Source organism: Eschrichtius robustus, chromosome 8 (genome assembly GCF_028021215.1).
Source record: "Eschrichtius robustus isolate mEscRob2 chromosome 8, mEscRob2.pri, whole genome shotgun sequence".
Lineage (NCBI taxonomy): Eukaryota > Metazoa > Chordata > Mammalia > Artiodactyla > Eschrichtiidae > Eschrichtius > Eschrichtius robustus.
The window spans coordinates 2933606-2956434 of NC_090831.1; the positions used below are offsets into that span (position 1 = coordinate 2933606).

A 22829-nucleotide genomic window follows, 5' to 3' on the forward strand; every position below is an offset into this window, starting at 1 on the left:
TAAACTAAAAAATAAATCTTACGATCAAATTGAGTAAAACCCACCCTCCTTCCACCTATATATTTCCAACATAAAGAAAACCATGTACTTGTTTAGACCAGGCCCTGGGCTCACTGTGTCTATGGGTTTGTCTGTGTATGATTCCCACTGTTTACAAGAGGAAATGAGGCAGGATGGTCAAGGTCCCAGGGCTAGTGATGGGAAGGCCTGAGGAAGGTAAGAGAGCTCAGTCCGGAAGCCCACTCCCTTAACCAGAACCCAACAGTCCTGGGGTTTTCAGATTATGAACAGACAGCACAAGCATCACCTGGGAACTTGTTAAAATACAAATTTCAGCCCCGACCTGGGCCTACTAAATCAGAGACTTTGGAGGTGAGGCCTGCAAAGCAACGCGTTTTTCAGGACTGTCAGGCGGTACACTCGGGCCGACCCGGCGCCCACCACTGGGCTGCACAGCAAATCCATGCCGGGAGTTTTTAAAACTCCAATTACCTGGGCTGGACCCCAGACCAGTGAAAACAAGATCTCGAATTGGGGGAAGAGGCGTTGTTTTAAGCTCCTCGGGCGTTTCTGATGTTGAGAACCACCGCTCTCATCTTTTTCTTTTACAATTATTATTCCCTTTTTTTATGATGTTGGCAAGGGAAAAAAAAAAATGGGAGAAAACTGCAACAAAGCTCTGAAGAATCACGCCTCTCTTTCTGGGGGCTGGGTGTAGGGGGACCCTACAACTACGAAGCTGTTTGAAGTGAAAAATATACACTCAGCTTTCAAGATGGCCATAACTGAATGCTAAGGGCTAGATTCCCAACTGGCAGCTTGTGCCCCGTACGTTTTTGCCTTTGAAAAATCTATTATTTTTTCCTATGCAAATATAAAGAATCCCTTTTAGAACGCCAATTTTCGCCTTTCTCCATCAGGCATTGGTGGAAGGGCAGGGGGAGGGCGCAGGTTAAACAGCCATGAGAACTACCTGCAGCAAAGAATGACCCCGTCATTGCAAACTGTGTGTCCTTAGGGACCAGGGTCTAAATCTGACCACGTGTGTGAGCAGGACCTAGGGTTTCACGTCTCAGTACTTTGAGAGACTCGTTGGAAATATGCTATTTGAACTGTATGATCCCACTTATATCTAGACTCTAACAAACACAACGAGCTAGTGACCATAAGAAAACAGAGCAGACTCACAGATTCAGGGAACAAGCTAGTTGGTTACCAGTGGGGTCGGGGGCAAGGCAGGGGTAGGGGATTAAGAGACATAAACTACTGAGTATACAATAAATAAGCGACAAGGATGCACTGCACCACACGGGGAATACAGCTAATACATACCCTCAACCAGGGCACTGGACTTCTGAGACACGTCCCCACCTCTGCAGCGGGAGCGTGCGGGCACGGAGGTCGTGCGTCGGGCACAGGACGGGATTGCTAAGCCGACGCTCAGAGGTCGTGCGTCGGGCACAGGACGGGATTGCTAAGCCGACGCTCAGAGGTTGTGTGTCGGGCACAGGACGGGATTGCTAAGCCGACGCTCAGAGGTTGTGCGTCGGGCACAGGACGGGATTGCTAAGCCGACGCTCAGAGGTTGTGCGTCGGGCACAGGACGGGATTGCTAAGCCGACGCTCAGAGGTTGTGCGTCGGGCACAGGACGGGATTGCTAAGCCGACGTTCAGACGAGGTGGCGTCACTGGACGAAGTCCGGAGACCAGGGAGGGAGGACGGCCACAGAGGATGGGCAAGGCTGCACAGGGCAGAAGACCTGGGCACAGCACTGGACACAGAATCACAGGGGACCGGCACGGACCCCACACACTGTCCTGCTCACGCCCACATCTGCAGAGACGAGGAGGACACCCGCCCGCCTTGGGTAAATGTGTGCCCTGGACGAGGTGAAACCCACACGGGCGCAGTGAAACCTAGACGACTCTGACACCTGTGAGGGTGGCCATCCCAGTGTCGCAGATGAGGACACAGGCTCTGAGATGCTGGGTGACCCGCCCAGGGCCACACAGTGACACAGGACCTCACGGACGGGGAACCACTGTGGCCCTGAGAGTCAGAGCAAAGGACGGATGGGGTGCCCCGCAACATTATGGGATCCTGCCCGTGCACAACCTGGGGACCTTGGAGGAGGGAGGATGGGGCAAGGAGAAAAGCCATTATAATTTAAAATGTGGATTACCCCCAACTATCTCTGTCTGACTTACTTCACTCAGTATGACAATCTCTAGGTCCATCCATGTTACTGCAAATGGTATTATGTCATTCTTTTTAATGGCTAAGTAATATTCCATTGTATACAATATATACATATGTACCACATCTTCTTTATCCATTCCTCTGTCGATGGACATTCAGGTTGCTTCCATGTCCTGGCTATTGTAAATAGTGCTGCAATGAACACTGGGGTGCATGTATCCTTTTGGACCATGTTTTTCTCCAGATAGTTTGGGATTGACATGTACACACTGCTATACTTAAAATGAATAACCAACAAGGACCTACTGTATAGCACAGGGAACTCTGCTCAGTATTATGTAACAACCTAAATGGGAAAATAATTTGAAAAAGAATAGATACATGTATGTGTATAACTGAATCACTTTGCTGTATACCTGAAACTACCACAACATTGTTCATCAACTATACTCCAATATAAAATAAAAAGTTAAACAAAATTTTGTTTAATTTTTTAAAATGTAGATAACTTACATACAGATCTAAACTTGGGGTCCTTTGAAAAGAACTTATCTTCTCTTATATATATATATTTTTTAATTCTTTAAAGTTTTGTTTTCACTATTGACATCATCACTTATAATCCTTGATTCTCAAGGTTCATGAATCACTATAAATTACTGACTGCCTCTGGGTAACTTCCAAGGGACAGATCTTTGCATATTAAAATTATAAAACAAGAAGCAGAAATTAAGAGACTAAATCAATTAAGTCAAAAAGGGGAAGGACTTCCCCGGCAGTCCAGTGGTTAGGACTCAGCGCTTTTCACTGCCGTGGCCCCAGGTTCAATCCCTGGTCGGGGAACTAAGATCCTGCAAGCCTCGCAGCACAGCCAAAAAAGAAAAGGAGGGGGGATGACCAAGATGCCACCCACATTGCCAGCCACACCACCCACCGCCCCAGAAGCACAATCTTCACGTGGGAATAAGTGACGTTAACACAGTGGGAAACAGAACACTCAGATGTGTCCTTGCTGCCTACAAATCTGATTCCGTAATTTTTGAGCAAGTGGTTCAAACTTCATCAGAAAAACCCAGGATGCTCTATAAAACAGCCCTTGGTTTTAAATACTTTATAAAATATATACACTCCAAAATCCTTCCAATCAACACCTAAGAGGAAAGCACTGTCACTATAATAAAACACAGACCACTGACTAGAGACTTCTTTTCTCCTAAAGAAAACTTGAAAAAAAGCCCCAAGAGGTTATATCTAAATCACACTTCCCAGATTCTGGACTGAGGTCTCTCGTTAAATTACAAAATACTGAAGATGGTGGCATCAGATCTTCTTAATTTCATTCTTTCACTGAATCTCATAAAAGGCCTGAGCTTCCCTCTCTTCCCAGCCAGCCCCGAGCCCAGTGCTAGCGCTGGGAGAGCGTCAGGTGCCTTGAGGACGGACGTGGGCACCTGCACCCACACGCCCCATGGGAGCGAACGAGCGGCTGCACCGCAGAGCTGCCCATGACGGCAAAATGCTGGAAACAACCTCGTAGCCTAAAAACACCAAGCTGCTTGGATTACAAATACTGATGTGGCAAGAAAAAACAAGGTGCAGTAAAATGCTCTGCACTTAAAAGCTTTTCCACAGCAAAGGAAACTGTAAACAAAACGAAAAGACAACCTACGGACTGGGAGAAAACATTTGTCAAAGATGAGACTTACAAGGGATTAATCTCCAAAATATACAAACAAGTCATACAGCTCAGTATCCAAAAAAACAACCCAATCAAAAAATGGGCAGAAGATATAAAGAGGCATTTTTCCAAAGAAGACATACAGATGGCCAAAGGCTCATGAAAAGATGTTCAACATCACTCGTTATTAGAGAAATGCAAATCAAAACTACAATGAGATATCACCTCATACAGGTCAGAATGGCCATTACCAAAAAATCTACAAACGATACATTCTGGAGAGGGTGTGGAGAAAAGGGAACCCTCCTGCACTTTTGGTGGGAATGTAAATTGATACAGCCACTATGGAGAACAGAATGCAGGTTCCTCAAAAAACTAAAAATAGAGCTACCATATGATCCAGCAAGACTACTTTTGGGCATTTATCTGGAGAAAACCATACTTCGGAAAGATACACGCACCCCAATGTTCACTGCAGCGCTATTCACAGTAGCCAAAACATGGAAGCAACCTAAATGTCCATCGACATATGAATGGATAAAGAAGATGTGGTACATATATACAATGGAATATTACTCAGCCATTAAAAAGAACGAAATAATGCCATTTGCAGCAACATGGATGGATCTAGAGATTGTCATACTGAGTGAAGTGAGTCAGACAGAGAAAGACAAACATCATATGATATCGCTTATATGTGGAATATGAAAAAAGGTACAAATGAACTTATTTACAAAACAGGAATAGACTCACAGATATAGAAAACAAACTTATGGTCATCAATGGGGAAGAGAGGCGGGGAGGGATAAATTAGGAGTTTGGGATTAACAGATACATACTACTGTATATAAAATAGATAAACAACAAGGACCTATTGTATAGCACAGGGAACTATATTCAATATCTTATAATTAACTATAATGAAAAAGAATCTGAAAAAGAATATATATATATATAAATAACTGAATTACTCTGTTGTACACCTGAAACTAACACAACATTGTAAATCAACTATACTGCAATTAAAAATAAATAAATAAACAAACAAACAAACAAGATGGTTCCCTAGGCAGGTGCCCCAAGGTATCGGGGGTGACAGGGAGCAGAGAAGAGAAAACAGAGGGTCAGCACTCCTGCCACTGGGGTAGCAGAGACCTCTCAGGAGAGTACCGACAGCCAGCAGCAGGGCTGCCCTTGGGGGCAGGGGCTTACTTTCCCCCGCAAGACCCTTTGGACCCGTAAAATGTTGCACTAAGTCCCTGAATCACCTACCCCCCAAAATAAGTGAGCTCGATCGCTGTATTTTAATTCTTAAAAGAATTGATGCAGCTCAAGCTTCTGAAACTTTGCCATGATTGTTAGTGAATCCAGCAAAGTATATCATTTTTTTTTTGATTGTCATAGCATCAGATTCATATCAACTATGGGTCAGAAGAGCAAGCCTTGCTTCTGCTTGGTCTACAGAGCAGAAAGGAGCAGAGTTCAGGATCTGAAGTGCATTTCAGAGAGGGGCCTGGAATCCGGTCACAGAACACAAGGCCACCCCGAGTGACACTGGGGACACCAGCTGTAACGCTGCCAACTGGCAGCGTGTCCTGTGTTGGGATGTTTCCGCCAGTTCTGACCAGCATAGATGCTGGACTTACTCTTAGATTTCATGGCCCTTTCAATACATCAATCTAACCCTACCCCCAAGCCCTGCCTTGTCCACCACCTTGACTATTTGGGGGCAAACAAAGAATCTTATTTTTAAGTCTATTAATTCAGTGTTTCATCAATTCACACTCAGCAATAAGCCCTGACACGTGAAGCCCCTCTAAGCTCTTGCCGGGGAGATGTCGTCTTGGCCTAGAAATGTCTCGGGGGAGCTCTCGGTCACAGCTCAGCCTGGAGACCCTAAGTGGTCCTCCCGTGGAATATCTATTTCTGAGCTGTATTCCCCCCTTCCAGAGTCCCCCACACGCCGATCCACCAAACCCAGGATTCACACATCCTAAGTCACTCTCCAGGGTGGAGTGATTAGGTGTCCACTCTCATTCCCGTGGGAGATGACACGGGTTCATCTATCAGTGACCGTCAGGCCGGGGGGGCTGGAAAAGAGGAGATGGTCCAGGAGGCCACTGTGCATCCCTCCCCTGGGACCAGGGCTGGAGCTTCAAGTCACCTTCCGCCCACAGTGCCCGTGATGAATGCACAGTCAGGGCTGCAAACCTTCTCATGTTATTCCTGGCCAGTAGCACAAGGTGAAAGGTGAGCAGGTTACACGACCACACAACTGCACAGTGACCGCCGTCTAGGTTAACTTCACGTCACGCTGCTAGGAGACCCTATAATTCCAGGGCTCTGACTGCCTAAGGCTGGATTTGGTAACAGCAGCCTTGGAATTTTAAGCTTCATGAAGATGTGCTCCTTTTTGTTGTCTTAAGGGTCCCGGGGCAGGGGATAAGATTGGGTTTATTATATCTAGTTTAGTTACAGGAAGTGTCCATAGCTTCAAAGTAACCCAAGTAAATTCACTTTGAATACATCAGTTTTAATTAAAAGATAAAGTCTTCAGGGGCTTTCCTGGCGGCACAGTGGTTAAGAATCCGCCTGCCAATGCAGGGGACACGGGTTCCAGCCCTGGTCCGGGAAGATCCCACATGCCGTGGAGCAACTAAGCCCGTGCACCACAGCTACTGAGCCTGTGCTCTAGAGCCCGCGAGCCACAGCTACTGAGCCCACGAGCCACAACCACTGAAGCCCACACGCCTAGAGCCCGTGCTCCGCAACAAGAGAAGCCACCGCAATGAGAAGCCCGCGCACCGCAACAAAGAGTAGCCCCCGCTCGCCACAACTAGAGAAAGCCCACGCACAGCAACAAAGACCCAACGCAGCCAAACATAAACAAACAAATAAATAAATAAAATTATTTTTTAAAAAAAGGTCCACATCAAAAAAATCTTAAAAATAAAATGAAACTCTTCCTGCCGATCACACGTGCTTCTGTGGGCTCTCCAGTCTCTGACACCATCCTACACGAGTCGCGTTTTCCGAGCGATCCCACTGCACCCCGCCAACCACCCCCAGCTTCTAGCTCCACAGGGACGTGGCCTAAGTGTCCTCTCCCCGCCCTGCCCTCTGGGGAGCACCTGCCGCAGCTCCCACGGCCCAGAACCGTCCCCATACGGGTCCCGACCCGTCAACAGCTGAGTGACGCCCCAGTACACCTGCTCCTCCTGCAGGTTCCCACCCTGGTTAATGGGTCATTAGGTGCCCCCCTCCCCCTCCTCCGCTCAACGGACCTCTGCAGAGTCTGGTCCCTCCCTCCTTCTGCCCCGCTGGCCATTCTCAGTACCCCGGGATCACCCCGCAGGACCCTGATTCTTAACTCTGGTCTCACACTAGAATCCCGGGAGGCCTTTCCAAATCCTGCTCCAAGCCTCACACCCCAGTCCCTCTAACTTGCCTGCAGCCAGACCTGGGCACAGGTACTTTACTTAAAGAACTGTCCAGGTGACCTGTAAGGTGTGGTCAGAGTGAAAGGTGGTGGATTCAGCTGCAAACTCCCCACAGTCCGGAGATCTCCGGGTACCTGCCCTCGAGCTGCATCGGAGTGTTCTTAATCCAACGCCCTTAACTGGGAACACAGGTACTTTTTTATTCCAATACGGCTGGAAACAACCTAAATGCCTGGCTCTAGGGACACGTGTGCAGGTCAGTATGTGTGCGTGTAAGTACACGGACCCCACATACGTGTGCACGTGTCACCGGGGTACCTGTGGGAGCTGATGTACGCAGGGTGGTGGCCACGAACAGGATACTGCTTGGAAGTTTCTACTCGGTGGGAAAACACCTAACTCCCAAGGTTACCCTTTCTCTCCTGCAAACCAGTCCTCCTCCTTGCTCTCTCATATCCACCTGCCAGGCCTCTGCTCCTCAACGCGCTCTGCCCGGGCCAGGGAAACAGGTCAGCTCCCAGTCCCACCCACATCACCGCATCTCCTGCCTCCTGGGACCCCAGGAGGCCACGTCCACTGCTGCCCTCCTGCCCCACCGGCCCCCCACCCCAGTCTCCTCAGCGGGTGACTTCCCAACTCCAAGTCCTCTAAATAGCAGGGGTCCCAGCACCCACTGCTCAGACCTCCTCCCTCCCTCCCTCCCTCCCTCCCTCCCTGGGCTCACCCATCTTCATCACCGTAAATCCATCGGAAGGCACGGGCGCTCTCGCCAGGCCTTCACTGCCAACTCGCCCTGAATCCTATGGCCGCACACACAACTGCCCTGCCCCCCACCACTCAGCTGTGTCCCCGGCCTCTCAAACCCAAGTGTCCAAAGTCAAAGTCCTGATCCTCCTGCAGTCACCACTTCTGCGTCCCAGCAGAAACGCCTCCGCCTGCTTGCTCGGCCAGACTGTGGACCAAAGGTGGACTTCTTCCACAAACCCCTCCAACGGATCCAGACTCCAACCGCTTCCCCCTGACTGCGTCTGGTCCAAGCACACCATTCTGCTGCCGGGCTTCTCGGCACGCTTCCAGGGACCCGCATCCCTCTCAGAGTCAGAGTAATGTCCTCAAAATAGGCTCTGCATCCCCACCAGCCTCTGCTGGGATGAAGTGGGAGGGGAGGAGGAGGACTGACCAGAGGACCACAGAGGAGGTCAGACCAGGTCTGAAAAGTATGCCATCCCACTTCTACTCAAGAGAACAGCTCAGCCGGATCAAAGCCTCAAAGAAGTACAGGAGGAAAAGAAAACCACTTGGCTTCACATAAAACCCTCTGATTCCACTGTGAGGTCTTTTCACAGCAAAGGGACATGGGCGGCGGGCACGCTCCCTTGTTAAGAGCAAGGACGACTGGGCAGAGTCAAGGCCGGTGCAGACTCGTGCCCACTGCCCGTGACCCGGAGGAGACTCCGGTCCCGCTCGCCATGGTGCCACACCGAGTGACTGACCGCTGACACGGGGTGGGGCTGTCACCACCACTGCCCTGCGCTTCAAATCCACGTGAAAGACCGGATCACTCACTGCTTCCTTAAACCATTGCCAGCTATTTTAAAACGCAGCCTATATTTACCCCAGGTGAAGTCTTCCCAGTTTAGATACAAACTGGCCCCAAATGTTAGAGGAAAATTTATCCGAAGGGTTTAATCTGCAAGAGATGAGCTAAATGTATGTACCCAACTTACGGAAAACAGGACCCAGGAGAGGTCCTCTGGCCTCTGTGTGCAGATGTGAATAACCTGCTACCTGGGGGGGGGGGCGGGGGGGCGGGGGGCAGGGCAGAAGCAGACCCCCATTAATAACAAACACATTGCCCTCCCCATCCTCGGAGGTCCCAGGGAGCTGGGTAATTAACGAAGTCCCGGGCAGGCAGGTGGGCGGGTGGCAGGTGCAGCTGCCTGGAGCAGCACAGAGTCTGGGGGACGGGGGGGTGCACAACCAGGACGGGACACCTGAGGGGTCCAGGAAGCCTGCCCAGGCTCACTCGGCAGGACGGACACCCGGGCACAGGCGTGGCCTCACAGGGAGATGGGGACACACCTGACATCACACGCTTCCCAGCACCTGAGCCCTGCGCGCCCCGGACAGCGGTGCGACACTGGACAGACAGTACACAGCGACCTGTACGTCATCCCACGAGGGGGCGATGGACGCGAATAAGGACTGCGGTGTGCAGGGAAGGCTGCCCGGTGGGTGTGAGGGTTGAGCTTGGGAAAGGGGAGGAAATTAGGGAGAGGCAGACACAGGCTGCGGAAGGAGCACCGACGGCCCAGGCCGGTCCAGGGAAAACACACCGGCATCCATTCCAGCCACAGGCGCTGAGGTCGAACAATTCTGCTTTCATGGACAAGGCAAAAGGGGAACAGCTGCTGGGGCATTTCTTTCAAAAACATCCTGCAAAATCACAACTTCTGCTTTAGGAAGTAGTGCTAAATTAAAATACATATTTGAAAAACCTCTTGTTTTCTCCCTCAAAATGGGTTGAATGGGTTCACACTCTACAATCTAGATGAAGCTAAAAATTCTTCAAACTCCAAAGTTCTAGATATTTACAAACATATTAATCTATTTTGTATGAAATTTGGCTTTGGATTACAAAATCCTTTATTGTATAATTACAAAATGGAATTTTAAATTGTTTTGTTTCAAAACAAAAAAAAAAGATTTGTATCTACTCTGGCCACGCCACGCCCACATTATCAGAGTCACTAAAAATAGGCACAAGGAGTTTTTCTTCTGGAGTTTGCATAATTTGCAGGATCTGTCATTTTCAAGGCAATATTTTCCTCCATTGGTTCTAAGAACTGCAATAACTAAGAAAGTAATACTCTCCTGATGAAGTCACCCAAATCCATCATGTACCCTCTGGACCTCACACACCAACTCGTGTGTCTAGGGAATAATTCGTCAAAATAACCCTCAACGGTACAATGAAACTGCACCTTTGAAATGTTCCCTCTTCCCTCCTCCATCCCGTCTTCGGGCCACAGTGCTGTTATTTCTGAAAGCATGAAATGCCTTTAAATGGAGCTCTTTTTTCCGTTTGTACTTGTCACAGACCTCATTGCATGTTATTACATTCCTCCATCTTCCTTTAATTGAGACTCTAACTTGAAATAAACCAATCCTCCTTTCAACTAAGCATGGACCGTAAACGCCTGTAGATCCCGGGACTTGTGACTAATATTGCCACCCGGCCGCCCCCACTCGCAGGAAGGAAAAAAGGAAAATCTGTTTCTGGAAAACAGCTGGACTGCCTGGCCTGCAGACTACCCGGGAGCCCGGTGGCAGCTCTCCATGGGGACGCTCCCTAGAAGAAGCCCCCTCTGCCACCCCGGGAGCCAAGCTCCCCCAGCAGGTACCAGAGCAGAAAGCCCATTGCAAAACTTCAGAGATGACCTTGAGCAACATCTTGGGAAATGTGTCTCTGACCATTCATACGTCAAACCTATTTGGAAAGGTGAATGCACTACCATCGTTGGATAAGGACCAAAGACCAAAAACAGGAGGTTTCCTTACTGCACCTCTTCTCGTTTCTACCTGAGCAGGTGCACACATGAAGGTTCCCATTGTCATTCTTCTTCAAGCCTCCATTGCCGGGCAGCCCTGTTCAGCAGAAGCTTCCATGGTTACAAACAGGTCAAGACATTGAGACATGGAGCAGTGCTAGGGTATGCTAGCCTTAATTCCAAATCCAACCGCAGGCAGAAATACCCAGGTAGTTCTCAGGCTTAGGGTCTGCCCACTCCCCAACATGTGAAGCCAAGTCAAGCCCACTGTCAAGGCCAGAAGGGCTAAGCTTTTATATCACAAAGACCCACGAGTCCCCAGTCTCATGTTGCTGGCCGCTTTCCTAGGAGGACAAAGAGAGCAGACACCCGAGATGATGGATCTCTCCAGGCCGCAGATTCTGCCTGCACGGGCCTCTGCATCCCGTCCCGTGATAACTTGCTGCTCATGGGGACGGGCCCTCCCAGACCACAGTCTGGGCTATCTGAGAAGAAAGCTAAAATAAGTTCTCTAGGCTCCCGGGAATCATCTCTAACCATCTGAAACATGAGTAAAGTCAACAAAATAAGGGTAGATTCAGGGCATCCACAGTGCTTTGGCCCCTAACACTGTTACAGTCAGACTCAGAGAGAACTGGAGAGGTGGAGGTCCACACACGTCTAGAGCTGTAAGGTGGGGGACCTCTCTGTCCTGGTGCCTCGTCACTGCCTCAGCTGGCCTTGGACATCGTCTTCCTGACCAGTCCCACCCCTGCTCTCTCCCAGACCAGAACGCAGATGACCTAGCCGGCAGACCCACAGCCACGCCCCAAACCAGACACCCCAGACTTCGGCAGGAGGAGATGAGGTCCAGAAAGGAGGATGGAAGGAGGGCGGGGCATTCCTACGAGCCTAGAAAGAAGGACCCACGCAGTAAAGAATGCAGCTGTATCGAAACCGCAAAAACCTGGAAACAGTGCAAATGTCTACTGACAGGTGGACGGGTAAACCCATTGCGATGGAGTCACACAAAGGAACACTACTCAGCAATGAAAAGGAACAAGTTCTTGCTTCAACACAGATGCATCTCAAAATAACGATGCTGAGTGAGAGAGGCCAGACAAAGTAAATCAGTCGCCCTTATGTAACATTCTAGAAAATGCAAACTCATCTATTGTATCAGTTTTGGGTTACAAACAAATTTTAGCAATATGAGATCAGTGAATAGTGGGGATGGGCTGTATCTAGTTTATTGGTGCCTTGGTGTCCTCCTCTATAAAATGGGTAGAGTTTATACCCACTGCAAAGGATCATGAAGATCCCACGAGTTAATCCACAGAACCACTAGCAAGAGCCCCTGACACGCACGTGCACAATGCACTTTATTACTGCCGCTGTCCTTTGTGTCACCGTTATCTGGTCTCTGCCCCTCCTCTCTCCACAGAGCACATGCTCTGCATGGCTATCTACTGCCTGCAGCTCCCACTATCTGTGGACAGTGCAAGGACCACGCCAGGCATGACTCCACCACGTCCTGTGACATCAGGGGCGTCCCAGGGAGGTTGAACCTGAGCTGAGAACACTGGGTTTAGATCCCTATTACTTATCCCAAATAACACACCAACTGCTTTTTGCCTGTAGCGCACTTTGTCCAAATTTAACTTTGACATTGACTGTCACTGCTTAAAAGCACGAAGCTTCAAGAAATAATGCCTGTTCCCTTACACTTAAATACTCAAAGAGCCAGCATTCTCAGCAATTTATCAATACTTAATATTTTAGAGGACAAGTTGTCTTGAGAAACTCTTGCCTTGTAGATATACTGGTCGTCACCAAAATAAGGGCACCGAGATTTCCTGAGTGGCAATCAGATCTTCCCCCAACTCTAATGAACGGAAACAATGGCAAGAAATAGCTTCTGGTTTTGAGTCGGGGAATGATGGCAGAGATGAACTTGTAACTTGAAAAGAAATGGGAGCCTGATTAGTTATCAGCCGTTAAATGATTGTTGAGTCATAATCTTTCTAGTTTGTGTCCTGAAGATTAAAAACTGCCCACTTTACAAACACTGCGCTTCCAACAGGTATTGGCAGAATTCTGACATTTAGCTTCATCTTTCGGCTGAACCTCCCAAGGAGCCAACGATTCATCTCTGACCCTCCTCCTGAAACTCAACCACTGTGTGGGGATAAGAGATTCTGAAGAGGAAACCTTGAAGGCCAAAGTGGGGAGATGCAGTCCCAGAAAGGATGGACACAGCACTTCTACCAGCAGAGGAAGTCTGCAAGGGGCAGAGAGAACGGCAGCCTGGGGGCCTCAGGACACGAGGAAGAGCCCAGCGGTAAGGGCCTGGGCTTCTTTCTCACCCCCAGGACAGCACATGGCAGGAGTCTCCAGCCAGGAACCACCCACAGGCTCAGTCAACAAAAGCGCCAACACAAAACTCTAATTCAAAGAGATACATCCACCCCTATGTTCGTAGCAGCGCTATTTACAATAGCCAAGACGTGGAAACAACCTAAATGTCCATCGACAGGTGAATGGATAAAGAAGATGTGCTGCATGTATACAATGGAATATTACTCAGCCATAAAAAGAAACAAAATAATGCCATTTGCAGCAACATGGATGGACTAGAGATTGTCATACTAAGCGAAGTAAGTCAGAAAAAGACAAATATCATATGATATCGCTTATATGTGGAATCTAAAATATGACACAAGTGAACTTATCCACGAAACAGAAACAGACCCACAGACATAGAGAACAGACTTGTGGTTGCCAAGAGGGAGAGGGGGTGGGGGAAGGAAGGATTGGAAGTGTGGGATTAGCAGATACAAACTATTACATATAGGATGGATAAACAACAAGGTCCTACTGTATAGCACAGGGAACTCTATTCAATATCCTGGAACAAACCATAATGGAGGGCTTCCCTGGTGGCACAGTGGTTAAGAATCCACCTGCCAATGCTGGGGACACGGGTTCGAGCCCTGGTCCGGGAAGATCCCACATGCCGCGGAGCAACTAAGCCCGTGAGCCACAACTACTGAGCCTGCGCTCTAGAGCCCAGGAGCCACAACTACTGAAGCCAGTGCACCTAGAGCCTGCGCTCCGCAACAAGAGAAGCCACCACAATGAGAAGCCCGCGCACCGCAACGAAGAGTAGCCCCTGCTCGCCGCAACTAGAGAAAGCCCGTGCGCAGCAACGAAGACCCAATGCACCCAAAAATAATCGAATACATTAATTAATTTATTTTTAAAAAACCATAATGGAAAAGAATATGAAAAAGAATATATTTGTATGTATATTTTTTAAAAAAAGAAAAGCTCCAAGAAAGTCTGCTCCCACCCAACAGAACCAGAACCTTTTCAATGATACCCACGATACTCCAACCACAGGCCAAAGGAGAAGGGCTCCCGCCCACCCCCGTTTCAGCAGGACAGGCAGGAGGCAACTGCCCCCCCTTCCCCGCCCTGGCTCGGAGGAAGCAGGCGGCCACACTCAGATCCTCTGTGTGATGCCAGCCGGCCGGGTAGGGGCTGATCTTCTACCTCCCACCTGGAGGAAGCAGACACCCAGCTCCCCTGCAGGGGCAGTGCCAGCTTTGCCTCCAGCCCCGCCCGTGTCAGGAGGGGAACAGGAGGTGAGAGGAGGGGTCAATTGGCATCTCTTCCCCTCCCCCATCTTCCGGGCCAGCAGGGTCCGGTGGGAACTGCGTTCCCCCCCCACCAAGTGAGGAGGCTGAACACCTGCACCTGCTCTCGGGGGCCCAGGGGCGCGGGGCTCTGGGAAGGTGTCAGTGGGGCTAAGGGGGAGCTGGACTCACACCCATGAGTGGTGAGGGGTGGGGTCACCAGGGGGCATCCAGGGCCCTGAGGCAGCAGACGTCCACCCTGCAAGGCCCGTGTCTGCACATCAACAGGGACACTCCCCGCCGAGAAGAGTACACAGGATCCAGTCACCCGGCGTAAACCCAGGATGCCCGGGACACGAGTGAAACCCACCTGTCGTACCAAGAACAAGGACAGCTGCAACTCACATGAGAAAAGACAGTCGAGAGACACAGCCCTGGGAGGACCTCAGAGCAGCTGTCATAAACGTGCTTCCACGAGAGTCACAAACACTCGAAGAAAAAGCAAGCTGAAGAGCTACATTGCCACGTGACTCCAAAGCAGGGAGAAACCGATTATTTCTCTTCCTTCAACCTTAGTGACTTTTAGATTCTTTCCATCAGAGAATCATGTGCTAAGATAAGACCCCAACATATCTGGACCCAACAGAGCAAATCAGACATTTATTGAGATCCTGCCACGTGCGAGGTCGCACTGGCTGAGCAGCGTCATGGAGACGCCCCACGAGCCTTGCTCTCTGGTTCAACCCAGCGATGGGGAGAGGCACAGGCAACACCACCAGCCCAGGGCAACAGGGGTTAAATACCCAAAATGAGACAGAAATAAAACAATATGGGTGCTCCAAAGAACGCGAGGGTGCCCTCAGCACGGTGTAGATAGCAGACACACAGTGAACAGGGGGAAATGAGGGAGGGGAAACAGAGAAGCAGAAATACAAGTGTCAGGGGAGCGTGTTGATCCAGAGGCCAAAACACAAGAGGATGCCGAGAAAGGAAGGAAAGAAAGCACAACGCCAAAGTGCACGAGAGTCTCTTAAAGATCTGTTTGTGGTGAGCTGACGCAAGGACCGGAACAGCGGTATGGCACACCGTGATTTTCTGTCCTTGAAAAGAGGACGGCAGAGGCCATTCCATTTTTAGTTAGATTCTGAGAATGCTTTGGTTTAAACGATACTGTAAATGGGAAGGAACGATTGATCAATGCAACTGGGCAGAGAAATGGTTTCTACCCTTGGCCAAACCCTGTCTTGCTAAATCAGTTAAAATAACTGCAACAATAACTAGCCCTCCTCTGACTGCATCTCAAGGGCAACAGGGCCACCGAGAGTGGCGCCCTCCTGTTGTCCACACGGCTGGGGGCAGGACCACCTCTGCTGGCCATGGCGGGAGGGTGCTCACCAGAGGCTGGGCCCTTGGCGGGGGCCGCTGCAGAGACGCCAAGCTTGGAGATGCAATGCTCTGACCCAAGTCAAACCCTAAAAGTTCTCCAGTGAGAACAAAACAAGCAACCAAAACATGGGGCCAGAGGACGGCGAAGCCGGGGTCCCAGGGGGCCGCAGCCCTGAGGGAAACACTCAGAAGCCTCTTTGGGACCAGGGGTGGGAAAACGGAAATCGGACGACAGAGGTCATTTCTACCTTCATCTCTCTCCCCACCATGACCCCAAATCAAGCGGGCCTCTTGACATGCTGTGAATCCTGCTGCCATGCGATCCCCCTCCCCACTTCACCGCCCCCGGATCCATGATTCCCATGGTGGGCTCACCTACGTCCAGGCGCTGGGTGCCCTGGCCGGACACTGCGTAAGAAGCCTGTGGTGACGATAACCACTTCTCTAATTAGCCTGCAAATGGTCCCTCTTGGACCCTCTTATTTTGTGATGCAGCATCTTTCTGACACTCCAGGGGACCAGGTTCCACCCAACTCACAGATCCAACAGAACGTGACTTTTGTTTTGTTTTTTTTTAACAAATTTATTTATTTTTATTTATTTTATTTTTGGCTGCATTGGGTCTTCATTGCTGCGTGCGGCTTTCTCTAGTTGCGGAGAGCAGGGGCTACGCTTTGTTGCGGTGCACAGGCTTCTCATTGCGGTGGCTTCTCTTGTTGCGGAGCATGGGCTCTAGGCACGCGGGCTTCGGTAGTTGAGGCACGTGGGCTTCAGTAGTTGAGGCACGCGGGCTTCAGTAGTTGTGGCACGCAGGCTTAGTTGCTCCGTGGCATGTGGGATCTTCCCAGACCAGGGTTCGAACCTGTGTCCCCTGTACTGGCAGGCAGATTCTTAACCACTGCGCCACTAGGGAAGCCCCCAGAACATGAGGTTCTTAATGGAGTCTTCCTACTAAGGTGTGTTCCGTGTCTGCAGACCAAGGTGTCCCCAGCGCCTAGACAGACCTCGTACCTGAGTGCTCATTGGGGAACTTACAGAATGAGTAGAAAAAAGTCAGGGAAGTGAGAACAAATATACTAATGGTTTCAATCAAACACATTATTTAATGTGCTCAGGTAAGCAGAGTCTCACTTTGGTCCAATGCGTTCCCTTTACTGCAGGGGCTCATCAAGGATGCAAAGGGGCTCCACCCTGCCCCCTAGAGGCTGGCACTGCCTTGGAGGAGATGCACATTTCAGACGGCCAAAGGCAACGGCCTGAGCGTGGGGACCACCCCGCCCCCCCAGCTCTCTGTCTGGCCAGGTCTAAGGGTGCAGTGTGCAGCCCCAGAATAATACAAACTGGCTTTAAAAAGCTGAAGACTTTCTCATCCCTGGGGAAGCCCATCACGAGAGCTGTCACAGGGACACAGGGAAGAAACCGGCACAGTCATGCGGGGAGAGAGTCCAGGTCAAGGAAGGGCTTTGGGGCTGAAAAGGTTTTGGAAATCCACTCCCCACCCCAGGGCAATCTTTGGGGCCACCCTTTAGTCACTACACCTGTCGATCCCTCTGGGGACCGGGGCGGCCAGAGACGCAGCTCCCCACCCTCGGAGGTCAGCGAGAGGCACCCCGCGCGATGCCTTCCACACCAGCAGACCCCACTGCTTAAACTGCGTGGATAATTAGATTTCAAGCCCCAAACAGGATTAACTGTGAAACGAGGCTTCACTTCAATGCTGTGTCCATGCCGAGAGGTGCCTGGCCAGGCCGGCAGAACCCACAGGCTCACGTCTTTGCATCTGACTGATCTGACCAGAAGAAGGACAGGAGGTGTAGGCTGGTCAGGTGCTCCAGGAAGTGGGGTCTCAGGCTGCTCAGGGGTGTTTCTTGCCTTTTTCAGACGTGTCTCTCTGACACTGTGAAGGCTCGCCAGAAACAAACCCAGTCCCCACCCTCCAGGCATCTCAGGACCACTCAGAAGGGCTCAGGGTCACAGATGAAGGCGAAGCAGCACAAAGGAGCAGAGAGCCGGCGCGAGAGCATCAGCCAGACCCCACGCCGCCGGGATCTTCCCTGCGCACCATGCAGCCCACGCAGAGACAAGACAAAGCCCCCGGTGGCCAGCACCTGCGCCCTGGGCCTCGGACACCAAAGAGGTGGTGCTGTAATCAGCCACGAAGCGCGTGTGTTCGCTATAATTCTTTCTCCTGGGAGACTGGGCGCTTCTGTGACCTTTGTTCACCTCTGCTGGGAGAAGAGGGTAAAGCCCCCTGTTTCACAAAAAGCAGCCTGTCTGAAGGCACAAGCTGTTCACCACAAGGGCCGTGAAAGTTCGAGAAGCCTCACTGACTAAGAATGTCACACCCCAGGAAAAAAATCAACTGCCCTGACCACCATCTGGAGAGAAACACGAAAAGTTCACATGTGCACTTTCTGAACTTGGAACAGGTTATGTACAATGTTATTCAGCCTCTAAGATAAGGCTGACTCTCAGGAAGCATCTGCTGAATGAACCCAGTTAACACAAAGGATTAAAAACCCTTCTTTTCTGCTCTGTGGACAGTAAAGGAAACCCCGAGGGGAGTAAAAGGTCAGCAAGTAGGCAACAGAAAGGAAGAGGTGGAGAAATGAGATGCGAAAGGGAGAGGGAGGCAAGACGGACAGAGCCACAGCCTTTACACCAGCACCACGGGCCCCAATTCCCCAGCCCCGTCAGCCACTTGGTCTGCGGTTCCCCTCTGTTAGGGGGTAAATTCAAACAGCACCATGTTAAAGCCCTAACATCCGGGACCTCAGAATGCGACTGTGCTTGAAGACAGGATCTTTAAAGATGTAATTAAGGTAAAATGAGGTCTTCACAGGGCCCCTGATCCCATATATGACTGGTGTCCTTATAAGAAGAGGACACAGAAACACATCATGTGAGGACACAGGGAGAAGACGGCCATCCACACACCCAGGATAGAGAACTCAGAAGAAACCAGCCCTGCCCACACCTGGAGTTTGGACTTCTGGCCTCCAGGATTGTGAGCCAGAATGTGGTATTTGTTACGGCGGCCGAGCTGACTGATACACTCTCCAGTACCCGCCATGCTCCCTGGAGCAAAGGCTCCCGCAGGCGTCTTTGCTGGAAGACCATTCCAGCCTCAGTTCTCTAACTACCATCTCAGACCCACCAATAACAACATAAGAATCCAGCCCCCGGCCAGCTGGGATGAGAGAGAAGGTCCATCCCCAGAGCGGCCACCTCAGGAAGCAGTGAGGCAGGAGGGGCCAGCACCTGCCCTAGACCTTCAGGATGTATGTGCCCCCAGTTGCAGTGCTAAAAGTAGGCAGACCCCCAAACACAGGGTTGGAAAACAGTCTGAGTACGGCCCTCCACCCCGGTTCTGTTCTGGCCCAGCTCTAAAACTACCAGCTGCCAACTCTTGAGGGCTCATCTCAGAATAACCTGGGAGCAGACCACCACCCACGTTATGGAAAGCAAGGGGCTGGAGTGGGTGAGCAGCAGGGCAGGCGGCACGGAGGGGGGTCTGCAGGGCCTGGACCAACCCCCTCGAGATCTCCCACCCACACCCACCTCAGCTCAAAGACGGGAAAGGGGGGAAGCCACAGAGCAGGTGGAGGCTCCCTGCAGAAACCCTGAAAGGAAGCACCTAGTGAGATGCCTCTGCCTGCATTTACTGATGCAGTAAGATGCACCTACTAATGAAATAAGATGCATTTACTGATGCAATGAGATGCATTTACCCATCTCCCCTTAATCAATAGTGAACAGACCTGTCCCCTGCAAAGAAACCAAACAGAGCTTACCTGTCGGGGGTTTTCTGGGGCTCTGGGTGTCTGGTGGCCGCCTGGCTGGACCGAGAGGACCCAGGTGAGAAGCAGCGGCCGGTCACGGTCATGGGGCCGTCGCCCCCCACAGCCCCCTCCTCGGGCTCAGCATGGTGCCCAACTCCAAAGCTGAAAAGGCAAAGAGGCCGTCACTGAATGCGCTGAACTTGCACAAATGTGAATCGTATGCCCAGGAATACAAGTTTTAAAAAAGACCTCCAGAAGTTGTTTTTGTCAAGGAGACCGTCTAAAAGACAGACTCTTTGAAAGAAGTCCACAAGAAGCAGGTTTCTAGATGCCCCGTCAACTGACTGCAGGGACAAATGCCCACAGACGCCAGAAGAGCCACGCGAAGCCACTGGTCCCAGGTCACTGCCCTCGAGCTTCCCCTCCCACTCCCCCCCCCGACCCCCCGAAGCAGGCGGGTGAGGAACGGGCAGGCCTCCACCCTCTTGCAAGGCCAAGTTTACCTGTCAGGCATGCTTGGGGCCCAGATCACAGCCCACGTCCTTCCCAGGTCCTCCCAGGCTGCAGCCCTCACACCACCCCACAGGGACCATCCTCATCTCAGACCAGGATCCGGCCCACAGTTCTGGAAGGCTCTGCACATGGCCCCTGCATGTTCCAAGGGAGGGAGTTCGAATCCTGTCTATTTCCTTCGATCCAAGGATCCAACTGCTATTTCTGGGGACCGAGGCACTGTTCTAGGGGTGGAGGAGACAGTGGGGACCAAGACGAAATCTCTCCCTGCTGCAGGGGAGTGTCTGCTCACCTAGGCACTGCCACAGGGCAGAGGGGAGACAGCCCACCACCCGGAGGATTTTAGCGCACGGCCCCAGAACACGGCTGAACCTCCCTAAGTCCAAATGAAACGCACTCACTCGAGGACTTAGCAGGGAGATCAGCATAGAGCAGAGGCTCCGTGGACGGGAGTCCTGAGCACCGCTGTGCCTGTGCATCTGAGATGGTCACTGCTTGCGACATGGTGCCCTTGGGTGGAGAACACATCACTCAGGGAAGTTAAACTAACTTACCCTGATCATTCAACAAGTGGAAGCAAAACCTGCCCTGCCTCCGACCTGACATGGAAGACGTCACGGGTCCAGAACGTAGAAAACCACTGCAGAAGGTCCTGCTGGGCACACCGGCTAAGAATCCAGCGTGGGAGCCAGGGAGCCTGGGCTGCCTCCTGACCTCACCCCGTCTCAGCAGGTGACCTGTGGGTGGATCACCCAACTCCCTAAGCCTCAGGGTCCCCGGCTGCAAAATCGCCACCGAGATAGTATCTCCCTCCAGGGCTTTTATGAGGATGAAGTGAGGGCATGCACGTAAAGACTTAGGATCCAACACACAGTAAATGTGAGACAACTGCTAGTTACCATGACTAGGACATGTCAAACGAGGCTCCCACTGTCAGCTGCTAAACACGTCAGCTACCTGCAGGCTGTAAAGGCTGCTGCTGTTTACAGGTGATGCTGACCTTTTAGGATCAAAAGGGGAGACACCTGACACAAGATTATTTGACTGCTCAAAGCTGAATATCACCTGTACAAGCAAAGGCATTGAATGAAAGGTCCTCCAAGAATTTGTAAGTCTGGAAAGTGTTATAATGTTTATGTCAGGTGGAACACCTCTAAATTCGAGTAGCTAAGTTGACCACAAGTTTTACAAAAAAAAAAAAAAGGCGCATGGTCACACAGGCGTGAGGGTCTTTGAACGACAACGGGCTGGCGTGTCGGCAAGGTTACCAGGTCACATAACGACAGTGTGTCATATGCCTGTCATCACCTCTAACCATCACATTCTGAGGGGTCTCCCTCGTCTCCAGACAACTAATCTTTGCCTACAGGCCCATCCAAATACCCCAGGACCACCTCCAAATGCATCTTTCATGCCTACGCCTTCCAACTGACAACATAAGTTTGGGAGGTTTACTTTTTATAACGGGCAAAATAAGTTAATCTACAATTAAAGAAAAATGACATATAGTTGCCTGTCAAGCTGCTCACCACTTCAACCATTTTTGTCTGTTTTTAAGAAAGTGGATGTTGCACTTTACAGCAGACAAAAAAAAAGACAACATGATTCTTGAACCTGATGAACTGAAAACAGTTACTAAGATACAGCACCTCCTCAGGAACAAACCTCTAGGGGCTGTTTCCATGGCCCCATCCGGCACCCACAGCCGGGCCCTCCACCTCCCACACCCTCCGCCAAGCACAGCCCCAAAGGCGTCCTGCGGGGACCTGGCCGGCTGCACCCACACCCACAGAAGTGATGGAACTCTCTGGGCGCTGATTGCTGGTCAGGCAAAACAGCGCTTCTCACGCAGTTTCACAGGCAGACACGACTTAAACTTGAAATCTTAAAGAATATAGGAACTTGGGCAAAAAAGAAATGTCTTAACTTACTTTGAAAATATTTCAGGAACAAAGGACCTCTTGATGTCTGTTGAGTGGCTCTGATATCTTCCAGAAATTCCTGAGTTAATATAAAGTTTTCCTTCTGTCTAGCTTTCTCACACTAAATATTTAGAGTCATAACAGTGACTATTTAGACACTCAACAAATCCCAAGTTTCATGATGAGGCTATTTGGCCTGTTTGGAACGAAGTCTGGGGCCTCTCAAAAGGGGACAGAATACCTTTCATCAAAAAATTTAAATTCAGTATTTTACTGATCTCACAGGCCACTCTGTTTTCACAGAGTAAGAAGGCGCTGATGAAGACAAACTGAGAAATACACGAATGAAAGGGAATCGAAGAAAAGGCAAAGTTTTATAAGTAACTATAAAGTTTCAGAATGCCGTTGCCAGACCCTGTGGTCAGCTTAAAGGAGAATCACAGTTAAAGCTGAGGATCTTCACTATTGCTCACTGCTGTCAGGTGCACCAAGACGGGACCTGCATCCCAGCGATGCCACAGCTGCTTCCCGGGCAGAGATGATAGAACGTGAGGATGAAGGAGGCTGGCAACACAAGGAAGTTAAAACACAGGGACGTTCCCACCCAAGTGCCGACATCATGCTTTCAAACCACAGACACACAGGAAAGGTCTGGCAACAACTCAGCAGTGACACCCTGGCCCCAGCCAGGAAGGCATCTCCCGCGGTAGCCTGTCCACCAGCAGACCCTCGGGGCTCCA

The 22829-nt window shown here is 50.6% G+C and overlaps 1 protein-coding gene across 6 annotated transcripts in view; it reads right to left on the reverse strand.

The window, feature by feature from the left end:
• Nucleotides 1–22829, reverse strand: part of GRB10 (growth factor receptor bound protein 10) — a 207913-nt gene that overhangs the window by 154005 nt on the left and 31079 nt on the right. For 5 of the 6 annotated variants that reach the window (XM_068550222.1, XM_068550223.1, XM_068550224.1 and 2 more), the window contains exon 2: nt 19667–19816. The gene's annotated coding sequence lies outside the window, so the exon portion shown is untranslated. Of the gene's footprint in view, nt 1–19666; nt 19817–20568; nt 20645–22829 lie in introns of those variants that run through there. The other variant, XM_068550227.1, reaches the window with a different exon arrangement.